This window comes from Capra hircus, chromosome 19 (assembly GCF_001704415.2).
Source record: "Capra hircus breed San Clemente chromosome 19, ASM170441v1, whole genome shotgun sequence".
NCBI classification, from domain to species: domain Eukaryota; kingdom Metazoa; phylum Chordata; class Mammalia; order Artiodactyla; family Bovidae; genus Capra; species Capra hircus.
This window is the reverse complement of record NC_030826.1, coordinates 30833212-30845703: the sequence shown is the minus strand read 5'-3', so window position 1 is coordinate 30845703 and position 12492 is coordinate 30833212. Positions and strand designations below refer to the sequence as shown.

Here is a 12492-nt window from a genome sequence, read left to right as displayed (position 1 = left end):
TAAAGAAGATGCCTGCCAATGCAGGAGATGTAAGAGAGGCAGGTTCCATCCCTGGGTTGGGAGGATCCCCTGGGGGAGGAAATGGCAACCCACGCCAGTATTCTAGCTGGAACATTTCCTGTCTCTGGGACGTTCCATGGTGCTGGGTTCTAGTCTATGTGCTAAGACCAGAAACTTCTGCAGAGGGTGGTGCTTTACTGAAGCCAAAGGCTCCTTTGTTTCTATGCCTATTCAGTTATCCTCTCAGTAGAACTTGCTGAATTCCATCTCTCTCCTAATTCAGTCCTTTCTGTCTTGAAGCCAGAGGAGATGGCTGCTTCGTGCTAAAACAGCTCTAAGCAGAAGGACCATTTATTTCGTTGAGAGTGACTGGCTTACCCATCTCGGCACCATCACTGCTTCCCCGTGGCTGTGTGTTCCTCAGAGGATCACGTGGCCAACTTGGTTCTGGGAGCCCAGAGCCCAGGCTCTGGTTCTAAATCTACTGAGTGACCTTGGGCAAATTTCTTAATATCCCTGACCCTCAGGTCTCCTCATCTGCACGACCAGTTTTGCAATCTCACAGAGTTGTTATGAAAATATAAGCACAATGACCTGAGAGTTTAATTCACCATAAAAATAAAAGGTGTTATAATTTAGCAGACTGTTGTCTGAATCCCAGGCACTGCTCCCTGTAGTCAGAGCTCCCCACCTTGGTTTCAGCTTTCGACGGACTGACATTTTCAGTTGTCAAGGTGGAGGATCTGGGATATCAGGGGAGCTGGAAGAACAGCCATGAGCCATGCTCATCCTTAGAGCTGACTGGTAACCTTGCAAGATCCAGCTCTCACCGGAAACACATTAAGACTGAGCTGAACAACCACCACCTCTGTCTGGAGAATGAAAATGATAACAATGTCTTCCTCAAAAAGTTTTTTTGAAAGAAAGGGTATAAGTAATAGTATGTATATAAAACATTTATAGAATATATTGTAAATGCTACAATGATATTGATTATCTGTATTACTTGCAAACACCACCTGGGGTTGAAAAGAAATGAGGGACTTCCTTGGCCGTCCAGTGGTTAAGACTTCGTTTTCCAATGCAAAGGGTGCAGGTTCGATTCCCAGCTGGGGGGCAGGGCTTAGATTCCACATGACTCACGGCCAAAAAACCAAAACATAAGACAGAAACAATATTGTAACAAATTCAGTAAAGATATTAAAATGGTCCAAGGACTCCCTTGCTGATCCAGTGGCTAAAACTCCACATTCCCAATATGGGGGCCTGGGTTTGATCCCTGGTCAGGGAACTAGATCCCACATGCTGTAATAAAACGTGGCACAGACAAATAAGTAAACAAATAAAAATAAATATTTAAAAAATGGTCCACGTTAAAAGATATCTTAAAAAAAGAAAGCAATGAGGAGAGTTAGCAGCAAATCTTATGACATAATCATCAGAGGCTAGTGGTTGGTAATTTACAAACAATATGATATTTTATAATAATGTTAAAGGTATTTAAAAATACTGTATATGGATGTAGGTAAGGATAAAATCATGACTATTAATCTGTGAATAAAATTGCTAGCTTTGTTGAAGTCTATAGACACATGAAGGCAAACGGAGAAGGGGCAGCAGAAGAAGAGATGGTTGAATGGCATCACTGATTCAATGGACATGAGTTTGACAAACTCTGGGAGAGAGTGAAGGGTAGGAGAGCCTGGAGGGCTGCAGTCCATGGGGTCGCAGAGTCAGACACAACTTAGCAACTGAACAACAACAACAACAACAACAAGAAGGACATCCCTGTACTAGATCAAATACTTTTTATTTGCCTTTTCACTAAAGCCCCACAAAATTTCCATGGAGCAGGCATTTTTTGGTCCCATGTTCTTGGATGGATAAGAGGAGAGTTTGAAGAATATGCCCAAGTTCACAGGAACGGAGGAGCCAGAATCTGAACCCAGGTCAGCGAGACAGCAGGGTCTGTATCACAACATACATATTGGAATTTTCCAACATAAATTAACTGGAGGGGTTGTCAGTGTTCAGTCTCAGCTGGGGACCAGGTTTTCTCTGTTGTAGTTTGAATGTGAACATGCTCTTGGATTGGTAGGAATTTATAACAACTTCAGCCTCCCAGGTATTCAGCCAACTTGGCTCAGCAGCTCCTCCCATCAGGAACCTTTATCTCCTGTGACTTCGTGGCTTAAACATAAACATGCAAGCAAAGCCCACTGCTAATTTATGAATCACCCAAGTTATCCTCGATGACTACAGAAGATGCAGGAGACACTGACTAGATCATCGAAATAGGGAATATAGGAATATAAGAGAGAATAGAAGAAAGATTAAAGATTACTTATTGTCTAGATACCCGGAGATCATCACTGAGAATGGGTCTTTTTAGACTTTGTTCTATGCTTGAACACTTCTGGTAGTTTCTGGTATGTTTTGATCCCTAATTTGCTGAGTTTAAAAATTCAACTTTCAAAGTAGTTTCTGTTTAAAGGGAACCCTCACGCACTATTGCTGAGAATATAAATTGGTGCCTCCACTGCGGAAAATAGTATGGAAGTTCTTCAAAACACTAGAAATATAACAAACAGGCGATTCAGCAATTCCATTCCTGGGTATATCTTTAAAAAACACCAAAATGTTAATTGGAAAAGATACACACACTCCAACATTCACAATGCTGCTGCTGCTGCTAAGTCACTTCAGTTGTGTCTGACTCTGTGCGACCCCAGAGACAGCAGGCCACCAGGCTCCCCCGTCCCTGGGATTCTCCAGGCAAGAACACTGGGGTGGGTTGCCATTTCCTTCTCCAATGGATGAAAGTGAAAAGTGAAAGGGAAGTCGCTCAGTCGTGTCTGACTCTTTGCGACCCCATGGACTGCAGCCTGCCAGGCTCCTCCACCCATGGGATTTTCCAGGCAAGAGTACTGGACAATATTAGCATCTATAAATGCCAAGATATAGAAATAACCAGAGTGTCCATCAACACCTGGATAAAGATAAATAGATGAAGAAGACATGGTATTTACACACAGTGGAATATTACTCAACCATAAAGAAGAATGAAAATTTGTCACTTGCAGCAACGTGGATGGACTCGGAGGGCATTATGCTAAGTGAAACAAGTCATATGAAAAAAGATAAATACTGTATGATACCACTGATATGCGGGATCTAAAAAATACAACAAGCTATAACACATAAATATAACAAAAAAAGAAGCAGACTCACATATATAGAGAACAAATTAGTGGTTGCCAGTGGAGAAGATGGGGAGGACCAATACAGGTGTAGGGGATTAAGAGGTACAAACTTCTGGGTATAAAATAGTCTCAAGGATGTGTTATACAACATGAAGAATATAGTCAACATTTTGTAATAACTATAAATGGAAAGTAACTTAAACATCATATAAAAATTTTAAAAATAAAAAAAAAAGAATGCTTTTTAATTGCCATTTGATCAAGAAATGAGATAATATGTAACATTTACTGACATTTCTCTGTGTCTTTGGGGAGGGCACTAAATTTAAAACTGTCTTCTAGGGAGGTGGGAAGAAGGTTGAAGAGAGAGGGGACATAATATACCTATGGCTGATTCATGTTGATGTTTGGCAGAAACCAACACAATTCTATAAAGCAGTTATCCTTCAATTAAAAAATAAATAAATTTAAAGAAAATCATCTTCTAACATTTTATGCCTCATCAGTTACTCACTGTAAAACTGAGAATTGAAAAGTTCCATGTGGAACTTTACCTTGGATAAGAAGCCAGACTAACCAGTCATGAGGACAACAAAATTGAACGACTTCCTGAAAGGAGAGTTCCCAGAAATAGGAAAGTGAAAAACTGCTTACGGGGTATTTTCCAGTTCTTATCTGTGGAACAGGGACATTCCCGGGGGCTACTGGACTATATTTAATAAGAAAGAACTGATGCCTTTGTAGCATTGAAGAGTCTAAGGGGAAAGAGACCCAGATTGAGGGCTGGATAACTTATTTGAGAGGTAGTTCAGATGGAGATGTTAGGCAAGACACACTGAGAATCTGAGAGGCTGTGATCACTGACCATTGCTACACATACCCAGCGATGACTGAGGTTCTAGATGGGGGACCCAATAAATACATTGTACAATATTACAGTGGCTTAAGCCACTGCTTCTACTGCTCGAATCCTACCGCTTTCTCTAACGATCTAAGGTGTCTGAATACAGCAAACATCAACTGCAGTGGCTGAAATGTAAGAGAAGTATTCTAGTAGCATCTATAGGGGAATAGGAGAATTTATCTTCCTTCAACTAACAGGAGAAAAGAAAGAAATGATTCTTTCCTCAGTGGTTCCAGGGAGCACTTTGCTATGCTCTGTAAAAATTGAAGTCGGGAATCAGCCTTATTTATTCTAAATTTCTGGGAATAAATGATACATCTTATTGTAACAAAAATTGGAGACCCTTGTTTTTTACCTAAAAATATTAATTCAGAGAATTCCCTGGTGGTCAAGCAGTCAGGATTCTGCACTCTCACTGAAGGAAGTGTGGGTTCAATTCCTGGTCAAGGAAGGAAAATCCCACAAGCCATGCAGTGTGACAGGAAAAAAAAAAATTTTTTTTTAAAAGCAATTCAAATCTAGTTAAGTAAAGCTTGACTTACCAGCTATTCTGGATGATGTCAGGATGGAAATGACTGCAAATCGCTGATTTAAACAAATGCTGTCTGCTCAATAAAGCTGAAAATCTGAGTACTAAAATCATAAGCCTGAAAAAATTTGTTATTTGGTTAATGGTTGTTGCTGATGTCTTAAAAATCATATTTAGGACTTCCCTGGTGGTCCAGTGGTTAAGAATCCACCTGCTAATGCTGGGGACATGGGTTCAATCCTTGGTCCAGGAAGATTCCACATGCCATGGCGTAGCTAAGACCATGTACGGCAACTGCTGAGCCTCACTCTAGAGCCTGTTCTCCACAACAAGAGAAGCCCCCACAAAAAGAAGCCCATCCCCACAACTTGAGAGCAGCCTCCATTCGCTGCAACGAGAGAAAGCCTGTGCATAGCAACAAAGGCCCAGTGCAGCCCAACATTACCTAATGAAAAAAAATCTTATTTATGTCTATCGAACTCACCATTCCATACCTCTCTCTAGTGCAATTCACAAGCCACCAGACCAAGTAATCCCTTCGCACGTGGGGAATGTAGAGAAAGCCTCAGTAATTCTACAAAGGTCTTTCCCTCACAAACGGCAGGAACCATTTTGCCAGCATGGAAACAGGTACCCAGCGAGCTGAGCTGACTTTCCCAGGATTGTGAGTCAGAGAGGGTGTGTGGGCTCCTGCATAGTTCTAAGTTCTACCCACTGGAGAGCGGGCATGAGACTTCAAAGGCTGGTACCTGGGAAATACACTTGCTGACTTCACCTTCCTGATCTAGGCAGAGATGCAAGACCATCCGATAGAAGACCAGTGAGGTTGTGCTGGGCACATGAGAATGAAGAACATGAAAGACCACATTATGCGCCAACATCTCCTATTTATGTTCGGCTTTTCTGAGGTATGGAAAACCCTATGCTTCCAGTTGAGCACTTGGACATCTGCCGTGCAATCCTGTTAATTCTCCAGTTCAACTCAATTCAATCAGAAACCATTAAATTTGGTTCAATCCAATTTGACAAAATCTTACTGTGTCTATCATGCACTGTAGCAGATAAAAGAGGAAGGCTACTCTTTATGGTCTTAAAAAACTTACATTTTCATTTTTCCAAAGATGCCAGGTACAGTAAATTGGATTCATTATTATCCTTAGGACAGGTCACATTGTCATCACTGACCCATGAACGCTGCTGTTCAGCCACTAAGTTGTGTTTGATTCTTTTTGACTCCATGGACTGCAGCATGCCAGGCTCCTCTGTCCTTCACTATCTCCCGGAGTTTGCTCGGATTTATGTCCACTGAGTCAGTGATGCTATCTTCCCATCGCATCCTCTGCAGTCCTCTTCTCCTTTTGCCTCCAGTCCTTCCCAGCATCAGGGTCTTTTCCAGTGAGTTGGCTCTTCACATCAGGTGGCCAAAGTATGGAGCTTCAGCTTTAGCATCCGTCCTTCCAGTGAATATTCAAGGTTGATGTCCTTTACTATTGACTGGTTTGATCTCCTTGCAGTCCAAGGGACTCTCAAGAGTCTTTTCCAGCACCACAATTTGAAAGCATCAATTCTTCAGCACTCAGCCTTCTTTATGGACTAACTCTCACATTTGTACATGACTACTGGAAAAAACATAGCTTTGATTATACGGACATGTGTTGGCAAAGTGATGTCTCTGCTTTTTAATAGGCTGTCTAGGTTTATCATAGCTTTTCTTCCAAGAAGCAAGCATCTTTCAATTTAATTCATTTGCTTAATAATCAGCGTGCATGTCACCACCAATCAAGCTAAAACCAGCATCACGATATCCTTTCTCTCCCCTTGGACCACATCCGTATCTAGTCTCCCTGTGTCTCCCACTCCAGAGGAAACTACTTTTCAGAATTCTGTATTTATATCCACTCATTCTTTTTTGTTGTTGTTGTTATAGTTTTAAGCCCCTACCCTTGACACCAATATGCCTAAAAATATATAGAAACATACCCTGTTTACTTTTATTGTTTCTAAATAGTCTTTGGTGGGAAAATAAAATGTACTCATTCAAGGCGTTTTTAACAGGGCCTAATCTATGCCCATCACTGTTTTAGGTGCCAGGGAAGAAAGCAGTGAAAATGAAGGAACAAACAAAAATTCCTGCCCTCGTGGACAAACACACAAATAACCAAGTGAAACTAAGTTTAGTGTCTGCTGTAGTGGTTAGAGCTATGGATAATAATAAGGATGGTTAGGTGTGGAGGGGAATTTGGGGGTGTTGCCATGGTAATGAAGACGCTAGGGAAGCCAACCACCCCCCCCCCGCCCCCAGTATATGAGGTGAAAGTAATGGTCTCAGGCAGGTGGCCTGACTGAACATTCCTCTAGCTTAAAAAAAAAATCTATTTTTAAATTTGTTTTTGGCTGCATCGCACCAGCTTCACTCTGGTTGTGGTGCCCTGTAGCATGTGGGATCTTAGTTCCCTGACTTGGGATTGAACCTACATTCCCCTGCATTGGAAGGCAAATTCTTAACCACTGGATTATCAGGGAAGTCCTCCTCCTCTGGTTTTTATAAAAGATTTTAAATTCCTACTTAGGCCTTGAAATACACTCATCTTCTAGGATCCAGCTCCTCCTCTAGTTTTTATAAAAGATTTTAAATTCCTACTTAGGCCTTGAAATACACTCATCTTCTAGGATCCAGCTCCTCCTCTAGTTTTTATAAAAGATTTTAAATTCCTACTTAGGCCTTGAAATACGCTCATCTTCTAGGATCCAGCTAACTGTGTTGTCACATGGGCTTTTGGAGAGCACAGCTTAAAGGAATCGCACACAGAGAATTAGAGGGTTGGCTCTAACATCCCATGTGAGGACACGAGCTAGGTCTGTTTTGCTCCCCAAACAGACCCCCAGCTCCTAACACAGCCTCCCTTACAAGGGCAACAGGAAAGAGATATTCACGCATGTCTGTTGAATGAATGCATAAATATGTGACTCTCATATAGCATTTTTCAGCACTTTCCAGGTGGCCTGGGAGCTCCTTGGGGACAGGGATTATATATAAGCCTCTGATGGATATTCCTGGGATGGGGCACTGGTGACAATAAATAACAGAGGTTTGAGGAGTGAGGTGGGGGAAGGAAAAGCATCAGAGTTTACACCTGGCTGGTGCGGAGGGCCTGTCAGTGACCTACGTGTAGAGATTAACCCCATTAGAGAAATCACGCTCGGAAACTGTGAGGCTCTGTGTCCAGAAAAAATTTTCCATGATGTGTCTATCCAGCTAAACTTGCCCTCTGAGGTGCTGCGTGAATAAAGGTGAAACATGGCTGGGAATCACTGCCTTTTAGAAGCTCATAACTGACATTAGAAATAGTAAAGTCTTCAGAAATTCTGCAATTAAAAATATAATTTAATTTTTCACTATACTCTCTTCCCTCTTTCCATTTTTTTGTTTTGATGTGAGCTATTTTTTTAGAGGACTTTATTGAGTTTGTTACTATATTGCATCTATCTTGTCTTTTTTTTTTCCCCAAAGAGGCATGTGGGATCGTAGTTCCCCAACCAGGGATCGAACCCGAATCCCCTGCATTAGAAGGTGAAGTCTTAATGCCTGGACCACTAAGGAAGTCCTTGCATCCTTCAAATTTCCTGCTGAACAACTTTAACATACTATGAAATGAGTCTTCTGGGGACCACCCTGCGGACAACAATGGGATTGAGGCTGGATAATCCATATGCAGGGAAAAGGGCTGAAGAACACAGTCTGTAGGACAGGGGCATGTGGAGGGGTTACAGTGAGGAATGGCATAGTGGCCGCTACTCTCATAGGCAGAATAATGTCTCTTTCCCCAAAGATGTCCACACCCTAACCCATGGCACCTGAGTATGTGATCTTAGCTGTTCTTATGGACTGAACTGTGCCCCCCACCCACCCACCACATACTAAATTCACATGCTGAAGCCCTAACCTCTGTATGTGATAGTATTTTTTTTTTTTTTTTACAGACTTGGTTTATTTATTTTACTTATTTGGCTGTCTGGATTTCAGTTGCAGCATGCAGGATCTAGTTTCCCGACAAGGGATCAAACCAGAATCCTCTGCACTGGGAGATTGGAGTCTTAACCACTGGACCATCCGGGATGTCCTTGGAGATGAAGGACTTTGGGAATAACTAGGTTTGAAGCCTTTGGGAATAATTAGGTTTAGACGAGGACTCCATAGTGAGGCCCTCGTGATGAGATCAGGGTCCTTGTGAGAAGAGATCAGAGAGCTCGCTGTCTATCTGCCTGTCTTTCTCTCTGCCATGTGAGGACACAGTGAAAAAGCGACCGTCTGCAAGCCAGGGAGAGAACTCTGACCAGAAAATTACCATGATGGGAATGCTAGACTTCCACCTCCAGAGAAAATAAATGTCTGCTGTTTTGCTACCCAAGCTATGGTGTTTTGTTCTCGGAAAATAACAAATTATGAAAAGAACACTGAACATACGAAGCAACTGAAAAGACTGCCTTCAGAATAATCTTAGAATAATAATGGGCTAATCATAAAGTCAGGGCTTCCCTGGTGGCTCAGTGGTAAAGAACCCGCCTGCCAAAGCAGGAGACGTGGGTTCTATTCCTGAGTTGGGAAGATCTCCTGGAGAAGGAAATAGTAACCTACTCCAATATTCTTGCCTGAGAAATCCCATAGAAAGAGAAGCCTGGTGGGCTACAGCCCGTGGGCTCACAAAAGAGTCAGATACAATTTAGTAATTGAATGAAACTAACAAATTATAAAGATGGCAGGTATGAATTATTCATCAATCCACGTAAGAAAAAGTTACTGAACATCTACTCTATGTCCAGTTCCCCAAGGATATGACAGTTAAAAAATGACATAGTGATGCTTTGATGAAGCTTATAGTCACCAAAACTTTATAGAAGTACTTGGGCTATTCATTTGGGAAAATTTAAAAACTAACTGCAAAGATGAACCACTCAAATCCTCTATTTTGTAGATGAAAAAAAAAAAAGAGATCTGAAGAGACCAATTAAATTTGGTGAATATACATAGTTTTATAGCCCAGCTACCACAGAAAATGCAGAACGTCCAGGTTAGGTGAAAGTGTGCTCCTAATATTGCAACAGGCTAAAAACTAAATACTGCTTATCTCAAATTCAACTAGGCATTTTGCATTTTGATTTGCTAAAGCTTGACAACCCTAAATTTCTGGGAGATAAAGTCAAGGTCATGGCAGAAACCAGAGTCCACCTTTGTACGAGCTGTTTGAATGGGAAGAAGAGAAAAAGAGAACAAAGCAAAAGAAACACAACAGTTCTTTAAAAGGGAAACCCACTAATAGACCTATCTCTCTCCTTTTTGATCCTTTGTGCATGGTGTGTGTGTGTGTGCGTGTGTGCACACATATGGGTCCTTGTGTCTTACTGGCACAGGATTATGGTGATGAAGAAAATTATCAACAGTGATACTGACTACAGATATTGACAGAACTAGAAGACAAAATACAATAAAATGTGGTTAATTCAAAAACAACACTAAAATGACTGCACTTCAGTAGACTGTCTATGATGTATGCCCAACTGACACACAGCCCGATCACAATTTTACTTATTCCCAATCTTTGCATTTTCACAGAACCATAAAATGTTTCCCAAGGGTGGAAGAAATCACCGAGCCCAACCTAGACATTTACAGATGAAGCAACCAAGAGTCACAGGGAAGAAATGACAAGCCTAGGACCACCCTGTGAATGAATATGAATAATAGAACAGTACTTTTTTTGTGGGCTTACTAAGTGCCAGGCATTTTTAAAAAATGCTCTACTTGTATTTCCACATTTGTCACAACAACCCTATGATTCTTGTCATTATTCAAACTAAACAAATTGGGGCAGAGAAAATTATGTAATTTATCGAAGGTTTCAGGTTACACAGCTGATAAGAACAGGTACCTGCTAAAAACCCAGGGAGTCTGGCATTCCAGTAGGATGAATTTAGATCACTAAACATGTCTGTCCATGTAAACTTTCATATTTATCGCTCTGGTAGCAGACTTTGTAGTTCAATAACAAGGCCACTCAAATACAGTTTATAGAAAGTCAGTTGGAAACGGTTACCATAATGTTAGTTTCAGAGTGGAAACAGTTATCTGCTCCCTTATAAAGCAGTCCTACCATCTTACTTTGATCAGAGAACAATTTTGTTTCCTGCTTTTTGAAACATTTTAAATGAAGTACACCAGAATCCACTATCAAAGCAAACATTAGCAGTGAGGTACAGTTTTATGAGTTTACATTTTGAGCAGTTTGTGAAAGAAAAGGAGAAGAAAAAAAAAAAAGAAAGAAAACAAGAGAGAAAGAGAGAGAGAGAAATCAAAACAGAGAAGAGGCTTCTTGATCCATTGTTAGCCATAAAGTAAACCGAGGACTCTTGAAGAGGCCCTTGGGCTCTCCTGCTGCCAGCCAGATTTCTGTGTTCCTGCAGCTACAGCAGCAATGATCTCCAGGAAGAATAATCACATATGAAAAATGATGTCTACTTAGTTTTATATTCAGTGTGTCTTCTTCTCTATCTTTCAAGACATCATCAACTCCTAACATCTCAGATGACCAAACCACTTTGTCCATTTTCAGACCCTCTGTTTCTCTGTTTATCGAAGGTAGAAGATTAAGCACGCCTTTGTCTGCTTTGACAGCACGTTTTCCCAAAGCAACACTTTCTGTGACACAAAAGCATGTCCAAGTTAAAACAAACAAACAGACAAACCAAGAACAGCAAAAGTGAGGCTGCCATTGGAATTCTCAGAAGCTCCAGGGTGCAGGTCTGCAAGGCCTGCCTGGGACACACAGGACTCCACCAACCCACCAAGGCAGGAATTAGGAGAACCGTCCGACTCTCCTCTGCACTGCAGCTGAGGGAAGCATCGCTTGACAAGCCTGTTCCGAAATTCCACTATCAAGTACATCCCCAGATCCGTCCAGAGACAAACCAGGCCCTCCCCCGGCCCTACAGGGAACTGGTGAGGGTGTATCTGAAATGTGTGGAGCTTCTCACAAAACAAACTCACATCCTCTGCTCTTCAGAAAGGTGGCAGTGTTGCCCTGCGGTCCTGACCAAATTGCGAAGCGGAGGCCGTGTCTCTGCGTCTCTAGTGGATTAACAGACCAAGCACCTCACCTCAGCACGGGAAGGATGGATTGATTAATCCACTGCAGAACCTAGTGCCTCGCAGACTCGCCCCGCATCTTCAGGGCGCTGAGTCTTGTTTCAGGGCGCTTTGTCTTGAGCCTAAGTTCTCAAGTTTTTATCTCGCTTTGACAGTACAGAGCCACAGAAAATCTCCATGGGATCCCACAGACATCTAAAAGCCAGGCGCACCTAAGGAGGTCCCAGAGGGCCCTACTTTACAGCATCCACTCTTCTCATTTTTTGTAACCTCCTTCCAAGTGACATGCTGAGTGGTCCCATGTAGAAAGGCTATGGAAAACTTAGAAAACTATGCCAGCATCCTTATAACACCTGTTATGGGAAATGTCCACATCACAGTTTAAAGTAATTCACAGCAACTCCTGGGCTTCCCAGGTGGCAGCTGTGGTAAAGAACCCGGGCCTCCCAATGCAGGAGGTGCGGGTTCCACCCCTGGGTCAGGAAGATTCAACCCTCTCTAGTATTCTTCCCTGGAGAATCCCATGGACAGAGGAGCCTGGCGCGATACAGTCCACAGGGTCGCAAAGAGTCAGTCATGACTGAAGCGACTGAGCGTGCAGACATGGCATCTTCTAGGTAGAAGCTGTACCATTTATTGAGTTTGTCGTCACTTTCCTAAAACCAATATTCTACACAGAGCTGCTGAGAAAGAACTGAAGAACTGACCCTGTCTC

At 42.1% G+C, this 12492-nt stretch overlaps 1 protein-coding gene across 4 annotated transcripts in view; it reads right to left on the bottom strand.

The window, feature by feature from the left end:
* Nucleotides 1-12492, bottom strand: part of MYOCD (myocardin) — an 84140-nt gene that overhangs the window by 70349 nt on the left and 1299 nt on the right. The window lies entirely within an intron of this gene.